General features: G+C 37.8%; 1 pseudogene; it reads left to right on the top strand.

The window, feature by feature from the left end:
- Positions 1–1,923: 1,923 nt before the first annotated feature.
- LOC142855343 (elongin-B pseudogene) overlaps positions 1,924–23,616 on the top strand; it is a 99,682-nt pseudogene continuing 77,989 nt past the window's right edge.

Here is a 23,616-nt window from a genome sequence, read left to right as displayed (position 1 = left end):
CTTGCTGTTACAGTTTAGACTGGGCACATTCTGTTAAGTTAGTACCACAAGTGGACATTCACCAAAATGTTTAAAAGCAATGATTGCAAACAACTAACACCACTATGAAGTGATTTAACAGAGGGTCGGATATATCTGATTGTATCTACTATTATTTTAAAAGAAAGCTTAGCAGGATATGTCCTTTCTAAAATAGAAAGGCAAACTGAGAAGCAAACAGATAATAAAAAGGGGATATTGTTGTATGAGGAGGGGGTCCTTTGTCCCGGCTGCCCGGCTAGCTTACACCCAAAATAATCACACAGAAATTGCATTTATTTAAACATTGCCTGGCCCATTAGCTCTAACTTCTTATTGGCTAACTCTTACATATTAGTTTAACCCATCTCCATTAATATGTATTGCCACGTGACTGTGGCTTACTGGCCAGCCTACGTCTCAGGCAGGAGAACCATGGTGTCTGCCACTCTGCCCTTCTTCCCAGCATTCAGTTCTGTCTTCTCCACCTACCTAAGTTCTGCTCTATCAAAAGGCCCAGACAGTTTCTTTATTCAATGAAAGCAACATATAAACAGAAGGACCTCCTACACCAAGATATTGTTTAAAGACTACATTTCTAGTTTAATTGCATGTGTTCGCATGCATGTTCAAGTATGGAAATGTGTAATTGAATGTGTCCATATTGTGTGAATGCATGTATTAGTGTATGTGTGTGCCTGTGTGTGTAATTGTGTACATGAGTGTGCATTTGTGTGTGTGCCATGGAGACTTCACTTCCAGGATGAGCTGAGCCCATGAATTGTGAACCAAAATACACTTTTCTTCCTTAAGTTAGATAGACAAGAGCCAAGCGTGGGTGAGAGTTGATAAATGCCAGCAAAGGATAATAAATGATAGGTATGCAAATGCAACAATGATGCCCATCATTATTCATACTAACTATATATGCATTAGAGAAGGATAGGTAGGATGGCTTCAAGGTTCCAATGCCTCCAGTCTATAACACCCCCTCAAATGTCATTTCAAGTAAAATAAAAATAAGGCCTACTAAAAACTACATCTTCATTCTAGTATAATTTAATAGACTTTTAATGCACTTTAGTTCCAGTGTTAAAAAACTCAGTAAACTCAATATTCTCTCGGGGTAGGGGGGGGCAATTTCAGCAACTGAATTTGTGAGATTTACAGGTATGTGTGACTTAGAGCAAGCTTGAAATAAATTGAGAAATTCAGACAATGTGCACCTCATGAAACACTTGTAGCCCTTATTATAGTCAGACTAGGTACTGGAAGTTAATGCTTCATAGAGATTATGAGATGATTTTAATAGAAACTATTAAAGTCTAAACATGCATTCAATTTTTATAATTCCTTGAGAATTAATTTCCATGTCTGGGCCTAAGCTATGACCATTAGCCAGGTATTGATCTAAGGAGCAGCCAAAAGTACCTGAGTTGACTGAAACCTGTGACTCATGTCATCAGTAGAGGCCATGCATTAGTATCAGAGGACCGAGATGTTGTGGGGAGGCATGCCAAACTGGGTAATGTGAATGGCCCCAGAGGGCCATGGTAACAACCTTGCCTGGGTTGCTGTTAAGAACTATGACTGGGGCCATGGGCCTGATGCAGTCAGGATCTGTGTTGAAGTTCCTGGCCCGTGTTGCTACCAGGGTCCACGTGGATGCCCACAGTCTGAGTGATACTGCATGAGCATATTGGTGTCCAAGGGCTGTTATTACTGCCAGTGCCAGAGAGATTTGGATGCACAGTGCTGTCATCTGGGGTCATGGTATCATCCGGACCATGGCTGTAGCTGAGAGCCATGTCTGGGTCTGTGGCCCTGCTGCATTCAGTATCTGTTGATGTCTGTGAGAGCATCAAAGACCTTGCCAATGCTGGTTCTAGGATGTTATTTGGGACCATGCTGATATCTGAGGGCTATGCTGCTGTGGAGGCCCTGCCGGACAGGAAGATCTATATTGCCACCTGGGACTATGGTGAAATTTGGTCCCTGACTGTTGCCTAGGACCATGACTGGGTTTGAGATCCTACCATAGCCAGTGGCCGTATTGATATCTGGGGACTCAGTTGCCACCAAAGGCTACATAGATGCCTGGGGTCTAGTCCACAATCAATAGTCACGAGGGCATACAAGTACCATACTTCCATCACAAACATTCTTATCTGACCTTGGGCCATGATGTAGTCCAGGCCAGGGATGATTCAGAGGTCCAAGACTGGGTCTTTGGTCCTACAGTAGCCAGAGTCTGAGGTGATGTCCAGGCCTCCTGTTGTCACCAAGGGCAATGAGGGATTTGGGGGTCTAGACCATGTCAGTGTCCAACAACCATGCTATGCCCAGGGCCATGCTGATCTGGGTGGCCAATACTGCTGCCTAGAGCCATGAAGACATCTTGTCACAGGCTACTACTACCTAGGGCCATGTCTGAGTCTGTGGCCCTATGGAGGCCAGGGTCTGGGGTGATATTTTTGACTCCAGATGCCACCATGGGTTCTGCAGACGCCTGAGGTCTTGCAACCTGTGACCTTGTTGATGCCCAGGGATCCAGGCTGCTGCTGAGACCATACTGATCTGAGAGGGCCAGGTTTGGGTCCGTGGCCCTCCTGCAACTGGAATCTGTGGTAATGTCCACGGCTGGTTTTAGCATGGGGAATCAATGTAACAATGCTGGACTGAGTCAGCCCTGCCCTTCACAGGCCCTGGGATGGATGATTTTGCCCCTTGCTGGGTATTGCAGCAGGTAAGATGGCCCCACCCTTCAATGCAAAGTTATCCCCAGCACTTGGGAAAAATGGTCCCAGGCCTCACCATAGGTGGACACCCCACCTGAGAAGCACACTAGGTCTGACCCTGTTGTTGGGGACAACATGAGCCAACCCTGAGGGCATGGAAAGAACTTCTGACCAAATCCCCACTTGTCTGCCATGTGCTCGCATAGGTGAGGGAAAGATGACCTCTCCTTTCTGCCCCTTGCTACCACGCGGGGGGCAGGTGAGAGAGCTGGCCCTGAGTTTACAAGAATAAAGGACCTAGCCCTGCCATGCCACAGCTACAGCACATAGGAGAGTAGGCCCTGCTCCCTGCCTGGGCAGCATACTAGAGCTGAGCCTGTTGCCAGAGTTCTGTGGGTGGGAGAGCAGGGGAATTCACCCCCACATTCCTCATCTGCCCCCTACAGCAATCTGGAGAGTGCACTTTGCCTGTGCAAACAGTAGAGCTGGTCCTGATGATAGGAATGAGGGATCAGGGATCTGAGGGCCCAAGGCGACAGGAGAACTGAACCAGCTCCTTGCTGCATGCTGCATGCTGCATTGGGTGAGCTGCATGCTGCATCCATTGAGCTAGCAGAGGCAGTATTGGTGAGCTCACAGGGTAGTGATGATGAAGGATAGCTAGCTAGCTGACCAATCCAGGTACCATACAGGCCCAGGATCAGGGTTATAAGTTGGTCCATCCCAGTATGAACTTTTGGAGCATGAGAAGGGCAAAAAGCTACAAATCCAAAAGAGCAGGAACTCCATGACAGGACAACAACAGACTATCCAAGTGGAGCCTTGGTGAGAGCCCATTATCCATGGTATAGCAGAAATCAGAGGCCTCCAGCCAGACCAATGACTCAGTGAACTCTTGCAAGTAAAGATGGACAAACTAAAGAGTAAATTGTATGTCTCAACAGCACAGTTTCTATGACAAGATTCTTTTTTTTTTTGTGATTTTAGAGACAGGGTTTCTCTGTAGCTTTTTGGTTCCTGTCCTGGAACCAGCTCTTGTAGACCAGGCTGGCCTCGAACTAACAGAGATCTGCCTGCCTCTGCCTCCCGAGTGCTAGGATTAAAGGCATGCGCCACCACCTCCCGGCTTATGACAAGATTCTTTTGCTTGTTTTTTGTTTTCATTTTTCTTCTGTTTCTTTTTTTTTGTTTGTTTGTTTTTGTTTTTCTTTTAAATTGGTTTTGTTTTGTAGTGGAGATTGCAAGGGCAGAGGACAGATTCCCAGGGACAGGGAGATAAGTGAGATTAGAACTCACTATGTAAAATCCATAAATAATGAATAAAAGTGTAAAAAAGTTATCAAACATTATTAAACCTAAATACACGCAAAAATCTGCCCCGAAGAAAGGTCACATAGGAGGAAACCTTAGAAAACATCTTGTTACATTTAGGATCCCAGCTTCACTCTTGTCAGAATTTCTGGCTCTTCTACAAAAGTTTGTTGTCTTATTTCCACAAAAGTAAAAAATAATCACTTTCCATTGGATTTACCTTTAGTTTTTGAAATCTTTTTAGATGATTTCACTATGAAAAGCTTGTGGCCTAATTATATATTTTTCTTTGATATTGTATAATATCAGGCACACTACGATCCAGAGCAGAGTTGGCAAACTATATTGTGTAGGTCAAATGTGCTCAGAACTGGCTTTGCATGAATAAATATAAGTGAGCTTGTAAATAAAATCTCACTGGAGCACATACAATAAAGAAAGAATTAATCGCTAAAGCATTAGCTGTTTGTAACTTTTCATTTTGATGTGAAGCCTGTGACATTTTCCCAGGCAAAATTAAGGTGTTTTCCAATATCAAGTGATCTGTCGAAGAAACATGTACCTATAAGCAAAACTTAATGCTCCCAAAAAATTGTATATATAATATACCTGCAAATTTTACACGAAATGGAAGTCTTAGGTACATCTAGATTTCTACCTGGTGGGTAGGACCCTGTCCAAAAAATGTAATGAATGATACTTACATTCACCTTAGTTTGTAACAACTTTCTATTTAACATAGAAAAAAAGAATACATGGAGAATAACCATGAATTTTGCATTATATGCATTTATAATGAGATATAAATAATATTCAAATTTACTGATTTTAATTGAAGAAGTAAATAAAAAATGTCACCCAATACTGGGCCCATTTTAATTGTTTCCTAATTCAATTATCAAAATATGGTTAACAAAATGGATAGTCTTATGTTATTGTTTCAGAAAAGGAAACTGTTTCGTTATACACAACCAAAAACGCTAGAGAGATCTTAGTACTTTGCAAGTGCCAAACATATTCCAAGAACTGATTAGCAATTATTATAAAGGACATTTACAAACATGCTATTTTGTTATGGATTTGTTGCTTGTGTAATTTTGAGAAGAAAAACAGATGTAAGAGTAGTATTTGGGTTATGTTTTTGATCTTATATGGAAGAGGGAACTCTAGGTATATCTATTCTTATATTTAAATCTTAAAAGTTTTACTGAAAACTGAAGAGCAATAAAAAAGATGGTAGTTGTGCCTGAATAATGTCAAACTAAGCTTTACTTTTCAGATTGTATAGACAGGTATGGATGTAAAATATCCTAGAGCAGCACTAAATTATCTTGTATTTAAATAGTCTTTTCCTTTGAGGGAAAATGAAACTAAATAGTCAATCAACATTATGATTTCACCAATGTATTTAATTTCTTATTCTTGTCATCTTTCTATTTAAATGTCAAAGAAATAAAAACCATTCAGAAACACTTTGAAATATATTTACTAAAACAGTGAAAACTAGGATCTATAGGAGAGATAATTTTCATGTTATAACAGAATGTGCAAAGGGATTATAGAAATGACTTGAGGTTTTTGAGGAGGAATAAGACAAAATTATATTGGTATAATTCAAATAATGTGTCATTTATTTGAGTCTTGAGTCTTGTTTACTGAAAAAAAGATATTATGAAGGTGTATGCAAATAGGATTCCTGAAATATTCTTATGATTATAGAATCAAGAATGTATGTTGAGATGGTGTCTCTAGGGCCAGTCAAGCTAGAATAAATCACAATACTGTGAATTATATTATTTAAAAATACACAAAAGTATTTGTAGATATTCTGTATGCCTACTTTTAACTCAATAAACCCTTGATCTGTGGAGTGGATTGAAAGAAAATGTCCCCATAAAGATTGGCGTTATCTGGAGATGTGGTCTTATGGTTTAGATTTGGCCTTGTTGGAGAAAGTGAGTCCTGTCGATGTGAACTTTTAGGTCTTATAAGCTCAAGTCTGGCCAGTGGGACACAGACTCCTTCTACTGCCTGTGAGTCAAGATTTAGAACTCGCAGCTCCTTCTTCAGCACCATGTGTGCCTGCATGCCACCATGTCCTACCATGATGGTAATGTACTTAACTTCTGAAACTGTATTCTAGCCCCAGTTAGATGTTTAGATGTTTTTCGTTATAAAAGTTGCCATGGTCATGGTGCCTCTTCACAGCAATAGAAACCAAGTTAAGTTTGTACCAGGGACTTGGGTATTGCTATGATAGGTCTCACCGTGCTTTTGTTTGGAGAACTATGAATTTAGAGAGTTTAGATTAGAAATGTACTTGAATGCTTTAAGTAGGCTTAATGAACCATACTACTAGAAATATGGAAGATAGTGCTACGGAGGGTGATTTAAACTGTAGGGGCCTAGATCAAGAGGATTCAGAAGAGAAGAATGTCAATATGTGGCCAGAGTAAATTCTTGTGACAGTTTGATAAGGAATGGGGCTACTTTTTACCCTGTTCCAAAAGTCTGCCTGAGAATAAAGTGTAGGGTTTTGAATTAATTCCATTGGCAGATGAAATACCAAAACATCCAAGTATTTGACTTGGTTTAATGGTTGTGAGTGGTCACTCTTATGCATATCTATAATGACAAGGAGCAAGCTGAGCAAGAAAAAATATGAAATGTATAATTTGAGGAGGAAAGGGGCACCAGGAAGTGGAATGGAGCTAGGTCTTCTATTCAAGAAGATAAAAAGAATAAGAAATGAAATAAAGGGAGTGGAGACCTCAGGGCAAGACCCCACCCAGCTGTCTTTTCAACAGGAGAAAAAGAAAAAAGGAAGAGTTTAGGTACAAGTGTGGTGGTACACAGCTTTAGTTCCAGCATTCCAGAGTGATAGGCATGCAGATCTCATAGTTTGGGGCCAGATTAGTCTACAGATTATGATTCAGGACAAGCAAGCATAGGAAGTGAATTAAACTATTTAAAACAGAAGACAATGAAGATGTAATTGAAATAGGAGGCCATGCTTCAGCCCTAGCAAAACTTGGCTTCTTTGGCTAAGTGGTCTGACTTTAGAGTCAAAGATCTAAGAATAAGGTTATGGAATCTTCCTCTGTGAGTAAGGAAAACTGCTGAGGCTAAGCAGGGTGTCCCCATATGGAGGATTAGAGAATCCGTTGTATGAAGCTGTGAAGGTAAAGCCTGAATTGCCATGGAAACCCCAAAATGTCAGAAGTACCAGTGAGTAAGATACCTGCACAGGAGATTTGAGAACAGGGAGTGAAACCAGTCCAAGAGAGTCAAATATATTACAATCTGAAGAGCATTTTGACGTCACAGATGGAGATGCAAAATTTGGAGTTTGCTCAGCTGGTTTTCAGTCTTGCTTTGGTCCAGTATTTTCTTGCTATGCTCTCTTCCCTAAGTTTTGGAATGGTAATGTATATCCTGTGACATTATATATTAGAAGTATGTGATCTGATTTTTGCTTTTGCTTTTACAAGGGATTGCAAATAAGAGATTTCCTGAATCTCAGAAGAGACTTTCAACTTTAGACTTTTAAATGAGTCTGAGACTGTTAAAGAACATGGAGACTTAAAGTTGTACTGAATGTATTTTTGTATTGTGTTATGATTAAAAGCTCATGGGGGCTAGGGAGCAGAAAATGATCCCCACAGGGAGTGTCATTATTAATGAGGTATGGCCTTGTGGAATAGGTGTGGCCTTGTTTAAGAAAGTGAGTCCCTGTGGAGGCAGGTTTTGAAGTCTTACATGCTCATGTCTGAGCAGTTGAATGCAGACTCCTTTTACTACCTGTGTATCAACATGTAGAACTTTCAGCTCCTTCTCCAGCACTGTCTGCCTGCATGGCACTATGTCCTGCCATGATGATAAAGGACAAAAGCTCTGAAACTGTAAACTAGCCTCAACCCCATCCCATGTGCTGATCCATAGTCCCACCCACCTTTCTGGGTATGTGTGTAGTATATGTGTACTTTAGATTATGTACAGGGTGCGATGCAGCTGGAAATATCCTGGGTCAGATACAACTGGGACTTGTGCACTGGGAACGTTTGCTTTTGTGTTCATATTTACATATATATGCATATATGTGTGTGTGTTAAGGCCAGAGATCAACATCAAATGTGTACTATGAATATTTGTCTTACTTTGAGATAGAATCTTTCACTGAACCAGAGCTGAATGATTAACTATACTGATGGCGAGTGGGCTTTGGAATCTGTGTCTGTCTCCACCTCCTCTCCCGTTCTTTAGCATGTGTGCAGTCATGCCCATCTCTTGCAACTGGTGTATTCAAAATTTGAACTCAGGTCACTTGCACAGAAGGCACTGCACTGACTGAATCGACATCTCAATAATGGCTTTCATAATGCATAGGTGCCGCCACTGTGGATCACTTGGTTGCTTTAGGGCTATCTCACAACTGTTAGAACACAGATACAGAGAAGCTCCTGGCTCACTTGTCCTGCTACTATCTACCCTGGAGAAAAGGGCAGTCTCTGAGGCTTTGGTGAAGCCTGAAAATGAGTCAATACCTGTCAAGAGTTGCAAATAGTAAGTTCTTTCTATTTTTTCTCCACCACCAAAACATGCATCGCCAAGTGTATCTGACCCTGTGCACAAGTCCCAGTTGTGTCTGACCAGGATATTTCCAGCTGCATCTCACCTGCACATAATCTAAAGTCTCTGTCTCCTCTCACAGTTCACGGAACAAAAATACTGTGACATTCCCCATGCCCTTTGCATCCTATCAGGACCTTTTCTCTCTCCTGCCAGTAATATTCTCCATCCATGTCAGCCATGGCTATCTCTTTTTATTATAAAGGTCAGAATAATGGATTTCTAAAAGTCCCTTTTCTCTGGACTGCTTTTTACTAAAGGGGTCATGAAAGTCAGCTTGAAGACTCGGGACTGATCAATGGCTCTTTGCTTGTAGAAAATCTGTGAGAACTGCAGAATATATAGATTTTCTGAGAAGATTAAATGTTATAAAGTGAGCCAAGGCCTCCACACAGTGCTCACCGCAGGACGATCATTCACTTTGTGGGGCTGTATGATACTTGTGGTAATTCCTCCATCATCAGGGGAGAGATACCACACATTTCTTAAAAGTCAATTTCTCTGTGCAAAGAATGCTTTTGAGTGTTAGGCTGGCTAGAGGCTGCCTCGGAAAAGCCTGCTTCAATCTTCCTGTCAAATCACCTCTTTGTCTCTTCTGCCTAATCCTCTCAGGGTCCCATTGAATCCACTTGCTTTGCCCTCTGCCTCTTCTACCTTCACACCTTCTCATGGTAACAACTTTGCATCCTCCTCTTCTGCTGTGAGAAATATTTCTCCTACCCCCATGTCCTCTCTGCTTACAATCAACCTTCCAATGTAAACAATTTAATAAATTAATTAGCCCTGTCTTCTTTACAGTGGTTGTTATGTTCTTTATGAGAGATAATAGTTCTCCTAGTAAAAGCATCTAGTTCTGTTCTCGGTGTGCTATTGTGTTTGTAGACGTACGTTTTGTCACCTCTTAAGCACAAATGATTTTTGTTTTCAATAAAATAGCTTGCAGCCTTTTAAACTGCTTTATATTTTGTTTCAATTTGTTGTATCCCACCTATTCTGGATGGTGGAATCTCTCTCTCTCTCTCTCTCTCTCTCTCTCTCTCTCTCTCTCTCTCTCTCTCTCTCTCTCCCCGTGTGTGTTTGTATTACTTCTGCATTTCAGATTTTTTTTTGGCCTGGCAAAAAAGGAGGATAGCATGGAGAAATTTGGAGGTTCAGTCTGCTTTTAATGGGCAGTGTTTACCAGTCTACTTTGGAATTATTTTTTGAGTTGGCAGCATATTGTCAAAGGCGTCATCACAAATGTTTAAGTTGGCCATGGTCCCAATTTATTCACATGTTCTATGAAGAGTATTTTTCCAAAACAGTCATCAGGTCCACAGCTAGGAGTATCAGTAAAGGGACTTCACCACTTGACTCTCAGCCAAAACCAAGACTGCTTCCCATCTACCAGGTTTTCCTTGAGCTTGGAGCAAATCAAAGCACCTTGAGGGAGATCAGAGATGGTTTACCTGTCAAGCACAAGGAGGTCCTACCATTTTTATTAGTGTACAGAAAACAGAAGAGAGAACTATGTCCAACTTAAAGCTATTGGTCTAAAGGGAGAAAGGATTGAAGCATGAATCATGTCCTTGGTATGCATGAACAGTTTTTGTGTCTATTGATCCTTCTGAGAATGCTACAATAAGGAATGATTATGGCAAAGTCAATTTAGACCCAAATCTCACTATGTTCTTTCCATTTGGAACTGTGCTTCAGCAGGTTGGGGAGCCCTTCTTGGAGGCTGTATTGCTCAGCAATAATTATGAATAATCTGTGAGTAATGATATGAATTCTGTGGTGTAATTTTCCTCTTGAAATTTATTTTGGTAAAGACATTTAGGTATTCTATGGTATTGTCATTGGGAATACACAAAAAAATATGACTCTTGAATGTATATAAATGATTACATTACATTTTTACACTTTAATTTGACATGAAGAAGCAGCTATAAGTCCCAAACATTTGCCATGCTTCAATATGTTGTCTGAGATGAAGTACAGTAACTTGAAAGGCTGTGTATATAAAATTTGGTGGTTGGGTTATAATTTAATAATTAAGGTACATGATTATATTGTCTTGTGTTTAGAAATTTTCAATGAAAGCAAATCTGTGTTGTTTTATTTTTATTAGGTTGTTGTCACAGGTTACCCCAAATATTTTACATTTCAGACAATGTCAGTCTGCTTCTTTTTTAAATCTAATGTTTGCTAAAAACAGTGATCATTTCCTAAAGAGATCTAGACGAATCAAATGAATTATTCATAGCAAATTAGTCTGCTCACCACTGTTTTGGTATGTCTACAACTACACACTTATCATCACAAGAGAGTGGCCTGTTATAGAGGAAGTTTTTCCTCATTCAACAAGTAAACATTAGCCATGATGAATGGTTTTACTAGATAGCACAGACATTAATTTGCTTCTAACACAGAAGCAGCAATTCTCCTGAGTGTCTCTGTCAGTATTTACCTAGGGTGTGTGAAGACACAGGAGGAGAAAAAAGCCCACACAGTGCCCTGGAGCAGCAGGAAATTATTTGTAAATTAGCTAAAATTCTTTGCTCAAGATTCATAGGAAGTCAAACTATATTATTGATTTAAACAAAAACAGACCTCATAATTTTATGGCAAAATTTAAAGTACTAAATTATGTTTTATGCACAATATCTGCATAAATACACATACACACACATTGTTTTCTTTCCCTTTGAATGTGTTGGGCCTTCACTTTCTGTGAATGAGCTATATTCTCTGTCTTCCCTATTAATTTAATTAAGTGTCCTTAGTAGAGAATAAATGGATTTAAGGAAATTAGTTAATATATGAATTTAAAAATGTGATGGTAGATTTTTTTCTATGACTAACTAAAAAACAAGGCTGAACATTCACTAGTTTTAGGGTTTGTGCTGTTAGTTAGTAAAAATTAAAAGTTCTTATCTGCTTGTCTCTTGTCCTCACCTAACATTAGTTCAAATATCATATTTCTTCAAAGACTGTATGTATTTATGTATTCACATTGTAGATTTTATAGAATTATTTTCAAACCTGTCTACTGACTGGAGTATATTACACTTCCATTTGGGGAGAATTGTGCATTTTTAACTGTACTTATCAGGTGGTCAGGATTACAACTTACATTCCAGGGCCTAGATATTTGACTTACTGCTTAAGTTCTTATATTGCCCTTAAAGAGAACCAGAATTTCATTCCTGGAACCTAAGTTCAATTTCTAGCATCTAGGTGGTGTGGTATCTAACTTTCTGTAACTCCAACTCCAGGAAATCAAAGACCTTCTTGGAACCCCCATAGTCACTGTATTCCTCTGCACAAATCCACACCTATACATATAATTTCATATAATAATAATATAATATTGTTAAGTTTATGCATGGCTTATGTTGAAAGGTAACATCAAAGACCATTTCTATTGCCTTTTTTGATGAACTGCTGTGGAAAACTTGCAGTAGCATTCCTAACAGTGAGTAACAGAGCACATTTCCCATGTACTCTTTCTACAGAAAACCAGATTATCCCCATTGAGACTCAGTTATCCCCATTGTTCTTCCCTGTCACTCATCAGCCTAAGCATAATGACTGCTTGGGTTGGAGATCAGAATTATAGCAAATTCCTGTTTATAATTTTCTGCAATATGGCAAAATCAGAAAATCATTTGACTGGAAAATATAAACATCGATACTTGTGACATTAGAGGTTCTATGACTTGAAATTATACATGTCACGTCAGATTGTAGGCAATCTGAAAGTCTTTTTATTATAAAGGAAATGACATTAGCTAGTAAATTACTTATGGTTTTTATTACTGTGATAGACAACAGGACCAAAAGCAAGTTGGAAGGAATATGTTATCCAGAGACGACAGGGCAAAAACTCAGGGCAGGAACTGAAGCAGAGGCCATGGAGGAATGGTATATACTGGTTTGTTTCTCAAAACTTTTTCACCTGTGCCCATCTGTTGTAGGGTATTTCCCACTTTCTCTTCTATCAGGTTCAGTGTTTTCGGGCTGATATTGAGGTCTTTAATCCATTTGGACTTGAGTTTTGTGCAAGGTGATAGATATGGGTCTATTTTCATTCTTCTACAGGTTGACATCCAGTTGTGCCAGCACCATTTGTTGAAGATGCTTTCTTTCTTCCATTGTATACTTTTAGCTCCTTTATCGAAAATGAGGTGTTCATAGGTTTGTGGGATTAAATCCGGGTATTCTATACGATTCCATTGGTCGACTTCTCTGTTTTTATGCCAGTACCACCCTGTTTTCATTACTGTAGCTCTGTAATAGAGTTTGAAGTCAGGGATGGTAATGCCTCCAGACAATCCTTTATTGTATAGGATTGTTTTGGCTATCCTGGGTTTTTTGTTTTTCCATATATATCATCCTAGAACTTTCATCTGGCGATGGGTGGAGATAGAGACAGAGACCCACACTGGAACACTGGATAGAGCTCCCAAGGTCCCAAGGAGGAGCAGAAGGAGGGAGAACATGAGCAAAGAAGTCGGGACCACGAGGGGTGCACCCACCCACTGAGACAGTGGAGCTGATCTACTGGGAGCTCACCAAGGCCAGCTGGACTGTTACCAAAAAAAGCATGGGATAAAACTGGACTCTCTGAACATGACGAACAATGAGGGCTGATGAGACGCCAAGGACAATGGCACGCGGTTTTGATCCAACGCAATGTACTGGCTTGGTGGGAGCCTAGCCAGTTTGGATGTTCACCTTCCTAGATATGGACGGAGGGGGGAGGACCTAGGACTTACCACAGGGCAGGGAACCCTGACTGCTCTTTGGACTGGAGAGGGAGGGGGAGAAAAGTGGGGGGAAAGGGAGAGGGGTGGGAGGAAGGGGAGAAGAATGGGAGGAGGGGGGGGAAATGGGAGGCTGGGAGGAGGTGGAAATTTGTTTTTTTTTTTCTTTCTTTTCTTTATTCTCCTTTTATCAATAAAAAAAAAAGAAAAGAAAAAAAAAACTTTTTCAGCCTGCTTTTATCAACAACTCAGGACTGCCTTCCCAGGGGCAGCACCAACCACAGTGGGGTATGGCCTCTCATAGCAATTATTAATCAAGAAAATGCCCCTACAGATTTACTGACAGGCTAATGTGATGGAAACATTTTCTCAATTGAGATTCATCCTCTGGGATAACTCTCTCTCATGTCATGTTGACAAAAAACTAACCAGGACAGTAAGTATCAATGTATCCACTTTCAAGAAGTAAGGAGTCAGAGGAAGCCAGTGGATTTCCATTGCACTTTCTTTCAATGCCCTTCTTTGCTATGCATAAGAATATGACGTGATTGACTATCTTCATAGAGAGGTAAGGAATGGAGGGTGAATGTAAGAAGGTGTATGTAGTATGTTCTGGTTTTTGTTTTGTTTTTGCTATTGGATCCTGGTACAGTGCTTCAGTCCTTTTGGGGTTACTGAATGACAAAATTTTCTCTGTTATACTAATGTGAACATGGGAACCTGTATCAATAATCATGTCAGAATAGAGTAGAAACAGTCACTAGACATCCTAAGCATGAGATTTAATGGTTGATACCTTTCAGGTGCCAAACACATTGGGAACAGAGAGGGAAGGAAGCTGAATTGATTGTGTGGTCAACAATTCAACTTATGTTGGCATCATAGCTCTATTAAAATGTGGCATATACTCTCTACAGTACAGCCTGTTGGTGATCTCACTGACCTGTTGGTAAATGCTTGTGCTTGGGGAGTGTGTTATCTCCATTGCCACAGGAAGATTGCTCAGACGCTCTATATTTTTGATCCTCTACGATATCACCCTTCATAATAAAATATAACCTTAAATTTCATATCTCTTGTAAGATCTGTGAGCTAGAATTTTCCAATATTCAAGGAGCTATTTCTGCCAAACAAAAAGAACACAGTAACTGTGTGGTTATCCTCAGGCCTATGTTTAATATTTATAGCTACCGTTATAGTCCTTGATGTGAAAACAGAACATAAGGGAAGTAATCTTACCATTCTGATAACTGTTTTTAATGATGAGTAGATAGCGTTAAGGATCTCAAACCAAGTGTTTTTCTGTCTTGTCCTCTGCCAGATCAAGTTCTTACTGCAGATAACAGGGAACTTTGTGGTCAACTCTGCTGTGGGGATGGGTTCAAAGATGATCATTTTAGGTAAAAGCAAAGCCTGGAAATTAATCAAGACTTACATTGTCAACAGTAGGACACAGCTAATTGACGTAAAGCAGGATGGCAATTCATTGGTTGTTCTATCAAGAATGGGAAGAGAAGCACAGTCACAGTGAACAGAGGTGACCCGTGAAAATATTTCTGTAATAACTTGGATGAGACGTGACTAGACTAGAAAGGTCACAGATAGTAAAGTTTCTAAAGTCAAAGTAAAATGTCAAGATACTATAAAGTTTTTATATAAAATTGCTCATATAATTTAAAGCTATCAAAAACTTTACAAATTACTGAAAGAAAACAGACTCCTCTCTCTCTCTCTCTCTCTCTCTCTCTCTCTCTCTCTCTCTCTCTCTCTCTCTCTCTTTCTCTCTCTCATACACAAACAGAGAAACACACACAAACACACGTGCAACCATGATTACTATTTCTGGAAAAAAAATACAATTCCATCACTTGGTGCAAATTAAGAAGAAATTTATGTGTGTATCACACTATTCTAAGCTGTTTTATATAAGACTATATTGAACTTAAAGTACAAGTATAGCTTTAGCTACAGAGAATATAGGACCAGATGTTCAATTCCTGCATCCTCTGAGAGTTGCTTAATTCATTGTGAACAAACTCTACAGTGGTTATCCTTAGACACTGCTGTATTTATTATACTCAAGAGTTTATGATTTCTAACTTTTCCACAGTTATACCATTAATTTCCTCTCTTTTTCTCCCTCCTTCTCTCTTTTTATTTATTTTAGCCCCCTTTGTCTTCCCACAATAAACAATTAAGAGGTAAAAGGTAACATCACAGTTTCCTACAGATGAATAGAATCAATCATCTTTTACCTTGCCTATCACATTTCTATGCTTTTTGAGAGGAATTCTCAGTCAAGGACTTCAGCTACTATTCAGTTATTTATTTTACTGTAAGTACAGCTGAGTTTTATAACATATTTTGCATACATTAACACTTCATACACCTGTAACTTCAAACACATGTTTTCTCTTTATCCATTCATATTTTACTCTTAGTGATGTTTCTTTTGCTAAATATATTTTTTTCATTCTCTAGTTCTATATTCTTATCTTTGTTTTTCTCATTCTTAGTATTTTATCTAAGAAATCACTATTTTCATCCATGTTATGAATCTCTTATTTTTCTCATCAAAGTTTTACATTTAAATGATATAAATTGTAATTTCTCATTCAATATGGTATAATGCAAACATCTGATTTCAGTATTTTGTTTGTAGGTATTAGGTTTCCAGTATCATTTACTGAAAAGAATTATTGTTTCATTGTGTGTGAGTCCATTTTTAAGTCCACTGTTTGCTTTGCTTATTTTGTAAGGGTAATTTTGTGTCTAACTTTGATCTCGGAATGTGAAGACGTCAACTAATTTTATTCTTCCTTGTAAAAAAAAGTCTGCATTTTATTTTCTCTATAAATTTTATGGTTCTATTTGTATTTCAGAATTGATTCTACTTCTTTGAAAAAAAATGTCATTGAGTTGACCTGTACAATAACATGTGAACACGAAAGACTTTGTATTGAAAGGAATGAATGAGTCTCTGTAACAAACATTGTCTCAACCAGTGGTTGCAATTCTTCTGAGGGTGAAAAAACCTTCTCACAGTGGTTGTCTAAGATGACCAGAAAACTCAGATACTTACATTACAATTTATCATAGAAGCAAAATTACAGTTATGAAGTAGAAAAGAAATAATTTTATGGTTGGGTGTCACCACCACATAAAGAACTGTACTTAAGGTCTCAGCATTAGGAAAGTTGAGATCCACTTTGGCCCTAAATCAATGACATGAAGCATCTGAAATAAATAAACTCTGGCACAGAAAGAGAGTAGAATGATGGGGCCATAAGAGAGTAAGGAAGGCAATTTGTCTAACTCTCTAAATTTTCAGTTGTGTGAGATGAATTAAGTTCTGCAGCTATGCTGAACAATGAATTTCCTCTTGCACTCTATAGCTTAGTAAAGAGTACCCCTTTCATTCAACTATTTGGAAAAAGTGATCTGAAGTTAATTAAAATAACCTTCTTAGATGGTCATTAATGCATAATAAGGAAAATGTGGTGAATTTTCACATTGGAATATTGCTCATCTGTTCAAAAACATGAAATTGTAAAACTCACAAGTAGGTGGATGAAACTAGAAAAAAACTTATCCTAAACAAGAACCAAAAAGACAAGTATGGTATATATGTACTGATGGTAGCTGTTAAGTCTTCAATACACAGACTACATTTTCTTTAATCACATAGTTTAGGTATAGAAGCAGGGACTATGGAAAAAGGAAGTATCTCCTGAGATCGATGGGAGGGGAGACTAGAATGGGAAGATCAAGTTGGGAATGGGTGAAAGAGAGTGTAAGGGAGACAATATGGGACAGACAGCTAAAGATAAGGGGAATTTTAGGAATAACATGGAAGCCTAATACAGCAAACCTTTTGATATGTATACATATATCAAAGAAATCTAAGTAGGAGACACCAAGTAAGAGGAGAGGCAAGGACACAACTAGACATCTTTTCTCCCAAAATGATACATCCAGTGTCAGATAGATAAACCGAATTATATCTAATTGAGATGTTTGCCAAAGGGAACCCATAGAGACCTCCAAAAAAACCTCGGTTATTGCCAAGGCTGTTGGTTGTTCTCTACAAATTGATGACAAAGTCCTCTTGCTATAGACAACATCTACATGACTCATTGAACATGGAGAAGTTGAGCTGGTGGCTGGTTCTTTATAAATATTTTTTCTGCTTGTTTTGTTCTAATCTGGTTTATTTTAATTGTATCCTATGTTATTTTATTATATTTTAGTTCCGTGTTTGCACTCTAATAAGAGACAAAGAATTTGGTGGGTGGAGTAGTGGAGTGGATCTGGGAGAATTATGGGAGGAGAAACCATAATTAGAGTATACGATATTAAAATATTTTTAGATTTACAAAAAGAAAAAGTAAAGAAAATGACCTTTTGTTCCTCCTTCTTCCTCCACACCCACATCCAGGATCTGCAATGTGTTTTTTCATCTCCTCTCTATATATATTGGAGAAAATTGTGTTCTTTGCATTCAGTTCTCCCCTTATTAGAAGATGTCTATAATTTTGACTTTATCAACAGAAAGGATTTCTTATTACAGAGATCCTGATTATTTCTTATCTCCAATTGATGTTTGTAAAACACTGAATCCAAATCTGGTGTATTAGTACAATGCATCACACTTACCATAACAACTATATATATATATATATATGTATATATATATATATATACATCAACACACTTATATATATGTATACACCATATGTATTCACATGTATATAAGACATACATGTGGATAATTTACATATTATTCTCTCTATAAATTTGTCAACAATTTTTTTAAAAAAGTGAATCTTACTTCTACGGAGTAGAAGTACTAGGAACCATTTCTCTGAGCAATGAAATGTGTGTGTCCTCAAACCATTGTTGAGTAAAAAGGGAAATAAATTTTAAATTTCAGTTACAAGATATTTAGGGAAAGATGGTAGTGTAAACACTTCATATGAAAACTAATGATCTGTGAGAAAACTAATGCAGATGAAAATGAAGACTTTTAATTCGTAGAAAGGAAGACATGATCAAACTCAAAGTGATTTATTTCCCAGACTTTAGAATCAAGTTCAGAAACTAGAGATAAAAGATCTGTGACAGATTTTCCTACAAGTCCTTTAAGTTTAGACTTCCCTGTCATTCCCAAATTATTTGTGATAATTAATTGGAGTTTGAGGCATTTTACTCAATGACTTTCTCTTTTACTGCTTCCTTTCCTCTACTTCTTTGCTCTTCTTTTCCCCCACTTGTTCCTCTTTTCTGCTTAAATATTATGAAAGTGAGTCTTGCATTATTTGAAAACACTTAGAGTTGGATCTTTCAAACAGACTTTTTAAAAAGCCTAGCCTTGGCCAATATAAGAGCTAGAATTAGCTAATAGATACATGCATACACATGTGTATAGCCGAATGTTTTTCTCTGCCCCACTGGGTCCCCACAGCTGTTCATGATGGACTTTGAGAGCTTGTTTGGAGGGTCTAGCAGGGGAGTGCAGCTACCTTTGCCTGAAAACTGGTCCTCCTCTATTTGTGAAAGGTTGTTTTCTTCGACAGAGCATGCAGCTTTGGGAGAGATGCACATGGAACTGCTGACTAATGCACATTCCATCTTTTCTTTTCTTCCTAGAATATTACCTTTCATACAACTCTGTGAAAATATTAAAATACAGTTTGAGCAAATGGATCTGACAAAATAAAGAATACACATCTTTCTTCTTTGACAAGTAAAACATAAACTCTAAGATGTTTTAAATGGTTTTAGCATAAGTATTTTTAAACTAATATTTTGGCTTTTTCTTTTTATTATTATTTTTATTTTTTTAAAAAAAACCTATATTTTGTCATTATACATACCAAACCAAATTCACATTGCTTCCCTTCTCCCATTCTCTCCACATACCCTCCAACTCCACCCCCATCAAATCCTCAGAGAGGGTAAGGTACAGTGCTTTGTGTAAGGTCCAAGGCCCTTCCTACTATATATATAGGCTGAGCAAGGCATCATCCAAAGAGAATAGGTTCCCCAAAGCCAGTACATGCAATAGGGATAAATCCAGGTGCAACTGCCAGTGGCTCCTGAGTCTGCCCCAGGAATGCAACTTTCAACCACATTCAGGGGGAATAGTTTGGTCCTGTGCTTGTTCCTTCCCAGTCCAGCTGGAGTTGATGAGTTCCAATTCACTCAGGTAGACTGATTCAGTGGTGTATCCATCATGATCTTGACCTCTTTGTGCATATTCTCATTCCTTCTCCTCTTCAACTGGACTTTGGGAGCTCAATCCAGTGTTCTGATGTGGGTCTCTGCTTCTGTTTCCCTCAGTTGCTGGGTTAAGGTTCTATGGTAATGTTTAAGATATTCATCAATCTGACTACAGGGCAATTCAAGATCAGGCACCCTCTCCTTTACTGCTTAGGGTCTTAAGTGGGGTCATCCTCGTTGAAACCTCTAGAGCCAGATTTCTTGCTAACCCTAATGGCTAACCCTAATGGCTCCCTCAATCAAGATATCTCTTTCCTTGCTCTCAACTCTGTTCTTCCTCCTTCTCAACTATCTCATTCCCTCAAGTTCTCCTCACCCCTCCCTAGATGCTTAAAAAGCATTCAAAATAATTCAATACCCCTTCATGATAAAGGTCTTGGAAAGATCAGAGATTCAAAGAACATACCTAAATATAATAAAAGCAATATAGAGCAAGCTGAAAGCCAACATCAAATTAAATGGAGAAAAACTCAACGTGATTCCACTGAAATCAGGAACACGACAAGGCTGTCTATTCTTGTCATATCTCTTCAATACAGCTCTTGAAGTTTTGGCTGTAGCAAGAAAAGAACAAAAAGAGATCAAGGGGATTCATATTGCAAAGGAAGAAGTCAAACTTTCATTATTTGTAAATGATATGATAATATATATATATGTATACACACATATACATATATATATATATATATATATATATATATATATATATATATATGAAACCAAAACCTCTACCAGAGAACTACAGCTGATAAATACCTTCAGTGATGTGGCAGACTACCAGAAAAATTCAAAACAATCGGTACCCTTCTATATACAAGTGATAAAGAAGCTGGGTGAAAATCGGAGAAATATCACCTTTCACAATAACCACAAATAACATAAAATATCTTGGGGTAACACTAACCAAAGAAGTGAAAGGCTTATTTTACAAAAACTTTAAGTCTTTGAAGAAAGAAATTGAAGAAGATACCAAAAAATGGAACGATCTCCCATGCTCTTGGATAGATTGGTTCAACACAGTAAAAATGGCAATCCTATCAAAAGCAATATAGATTCAATGCAATCTCCATCAAAATCCAAAAAAAAAATCTTTACAGATCTTGAAAGGACAATAATTAACTTAATATGGAAAAAAAAACAAGGGTAACCAACACAATCCTTTACATTAAAAAAACTTCCTAGGGCATCACTATCCCTGACATCAAGCTCTATTACAGAGCTACAGTAATGAAAACAGCGTGGTGCTGGCATAAATTTAGAGAGGTTGACAAATGGAATCAAATCAAAGACCCAGATATTAATCCACATACTTATGAACACCTGATTTTTGACAAAGAAGCTAAAATTATACAAAGAAAAAAAGAAAATATCTTCATCAAATGGTGCTGGCATAACAGGATGTCCACATGCAGAAGAATGAAAATAGGTCCATATCTATCACCATGAATCAGACTCAAGTCCAAATGGATTAAAGAACTCAATATAAATCCATCTACACTGAACCTGATAGAAAAGAAATTGGGAGTTAGTCTTCAATGCATGGGCACAGGTGACCACTTCCTACGTATAACCCCAGTAGCATAGACACTGAGAATAACAATGAATACATGGTACCTTCTGAAACTGAGACACTTCTGTTAAGCAAAGACACAGTCAATAAGACAAAAAGGCAACCTACTGAATGCGAAGGGATATTTACCAACCTTACATCAGATAAAGTACTAATCTCCAAAATATATAAAGAACTCAAGAAATTAGACATTAAAATTCTACATAACCCAATTAAAAATGGGATACAAAATTAAACAGGTAATTATCAATGGAAAAATATCAAATGACCAAGATACTTAATGTAATGTTCAACATCCTTAGTCATCAGGGAAATGCAAATCAAATTAACTCTGAGATACCACCTTACACCTGTCAGAACTGCTAAAATCAAAAATACCAATGATAGCTTATGCTGGAAAGGATGTGGAATAAGGGAAATACTCATCCATTGCTGGTGGATATGCAAACTTGTACAACCACTTTGGAAATCAGTATGGCAGTTTATCAGAAAATTGGGAATCAAGTTACCTCAGGATCCAGCAACACCATTCTTGGGCTCAATCATACTACAAAGGCATTTGTTCAGCTATGTTAATAGCAGCATGATTTGTAATTCCTGGAAACCACCTAGATGCCCCTCATCTGAAGAATGGATAAAGAAAATGTGGCACATGCACACATTAGAGTACTATTCATCAGAAAAAAAAAAAAGACATCTTGAGTTTGACATACAAATGGATGGAATTGGAAAACACTATTCTGAGTGAGGTAACCCAGACTCAAAAGATGAATATGGCATGTACTCACTCATAAGTAAATACTAGCCATAAACAAAGGATATTGAGCCTATAGTTCACGATCCCAGAGTACCTAAGTAATAAGGTGAACCCTAAGAAAATTATATATAAATCCACCTGGAAAGTGGGAACAGACAAGATTGCCTTTAAATTAATTTTTATTTGTTGTTTGGCATTTTATATATCATTTTGTGAGTTATTTAATCAAATGAAGAAATATTTAAAGTTAATTTTATTTATCATATTTTCCACTTTTCTAATGTTCCCCTTTGATCATTATTTTCCTATGCAAACTTTATTTGAATTAAGTAAAAATATTACATTTATACCAAGTGCACTAATTTTTGTTTGAATATATTAAATGTCCCCAATTTATTTTTTCTGTTATACTGAAAATAAATTATTTTATCATATAATATATCCTAATTACAGTACCCTCCGACTTCTTTCAGTTCCCACCCACCGCCACCCCCCACTGTCTGGAACCACTCCCTTTTCTTTCTCCCATAAGAAAACAGAGCTTTTAAGCCATAACAACAAAAAATAAAATAAAATATAATAAGGTAGCAAAAACTATCACATCTAAGTTAGAAAAGGCAATCCAACAAAATGAAAAGAACCCTAGAAAAAAGCACAAGAATCAGAGACGCACTCATTCACACACAATTCTTGTGAAAATTCTAAATTGAAATCTATAATATATACTCAGAAGAGCTGGTATAGACCCATATAAACTTTGGGCCTGTTGCTTCAGTCCAATTCCTTTTAATGTATTTAAAAACATTGCCTTTATTTGGGTATCTTTTATAATTCAGGTGTTTCTTTCATATGAAACATCAAATACAAAATAATTTAAAACTGTTGAAGAAACTGTATAATGTTTGTGTTTTCTGAAATTTTAGGGATTAAGTGCAGGTTTGTAAGTGCTGGCTACCAATAAGCCACATCCTCAGCCCTGCAGAAGTGTTTTTAATCAGGTGCATAATAAAGCATACCATATTTTAACCTAAAATTTAAATAGAGAAAAATTATTTACCCTCCTTAAACATACTACTTTTACATACTCCAAACTGCTCATAATCCACTGCCAGTGCCAATGTTACATTTTTTCTGTAGCTGATATGTGATGTGATATTTTATGTCTTAGTGGAAAAGGTAGAAGATTCTCTTGTAGTTTGCTTTGTTGCTCAGGATTCTAAGTTCATTTGCTTTTCCACTCAAGGATTCTGAGGCTCTGTCTGGGACTTGAATTATGGATTTTGCCACAACATCTAGAAAACATTTAACCAAATGGAATCTGGTGATTAGTACCTTGTTTCCTGTTGGGGATCATTCTAGCTGTGCACACAGCAGTACAACTGAACTGTCTGGTGCATTTTGTGTGAATGGTGTTATTATGAACAATCCCAGCCATTTGGCAGCTTTTGTTTTCCAAAGTTCATGCATTTCCCTTACTTCCAATTTAAATATTGATATTCTCAATCTTTATTTTATTCATTTTTATTGTTCTTTAAATGATGTCTTAGGTAGAAATTCATTTTG

The sequence above is a fragment of the Microtus pennsylvanicus genome, chromosome 8, assembly GCF_037038515.1.
Source record: "Microtus pennsylvanicus isolate mMicPen1 chromosome 8, mMicPen1.hap1, whole genome shotgun sequence".
Taxonomy (NCBI): Eukaryota; Metazoa; Chordata; class Mammalia; order Rodentia; family Cricetidae; genus Microtus; species Microtus pennsylvanicus.
Note: the sequence above shows the minus strand (reverse complement) of the source record. Positions and strands in the feature narration are given on the sequence as shown.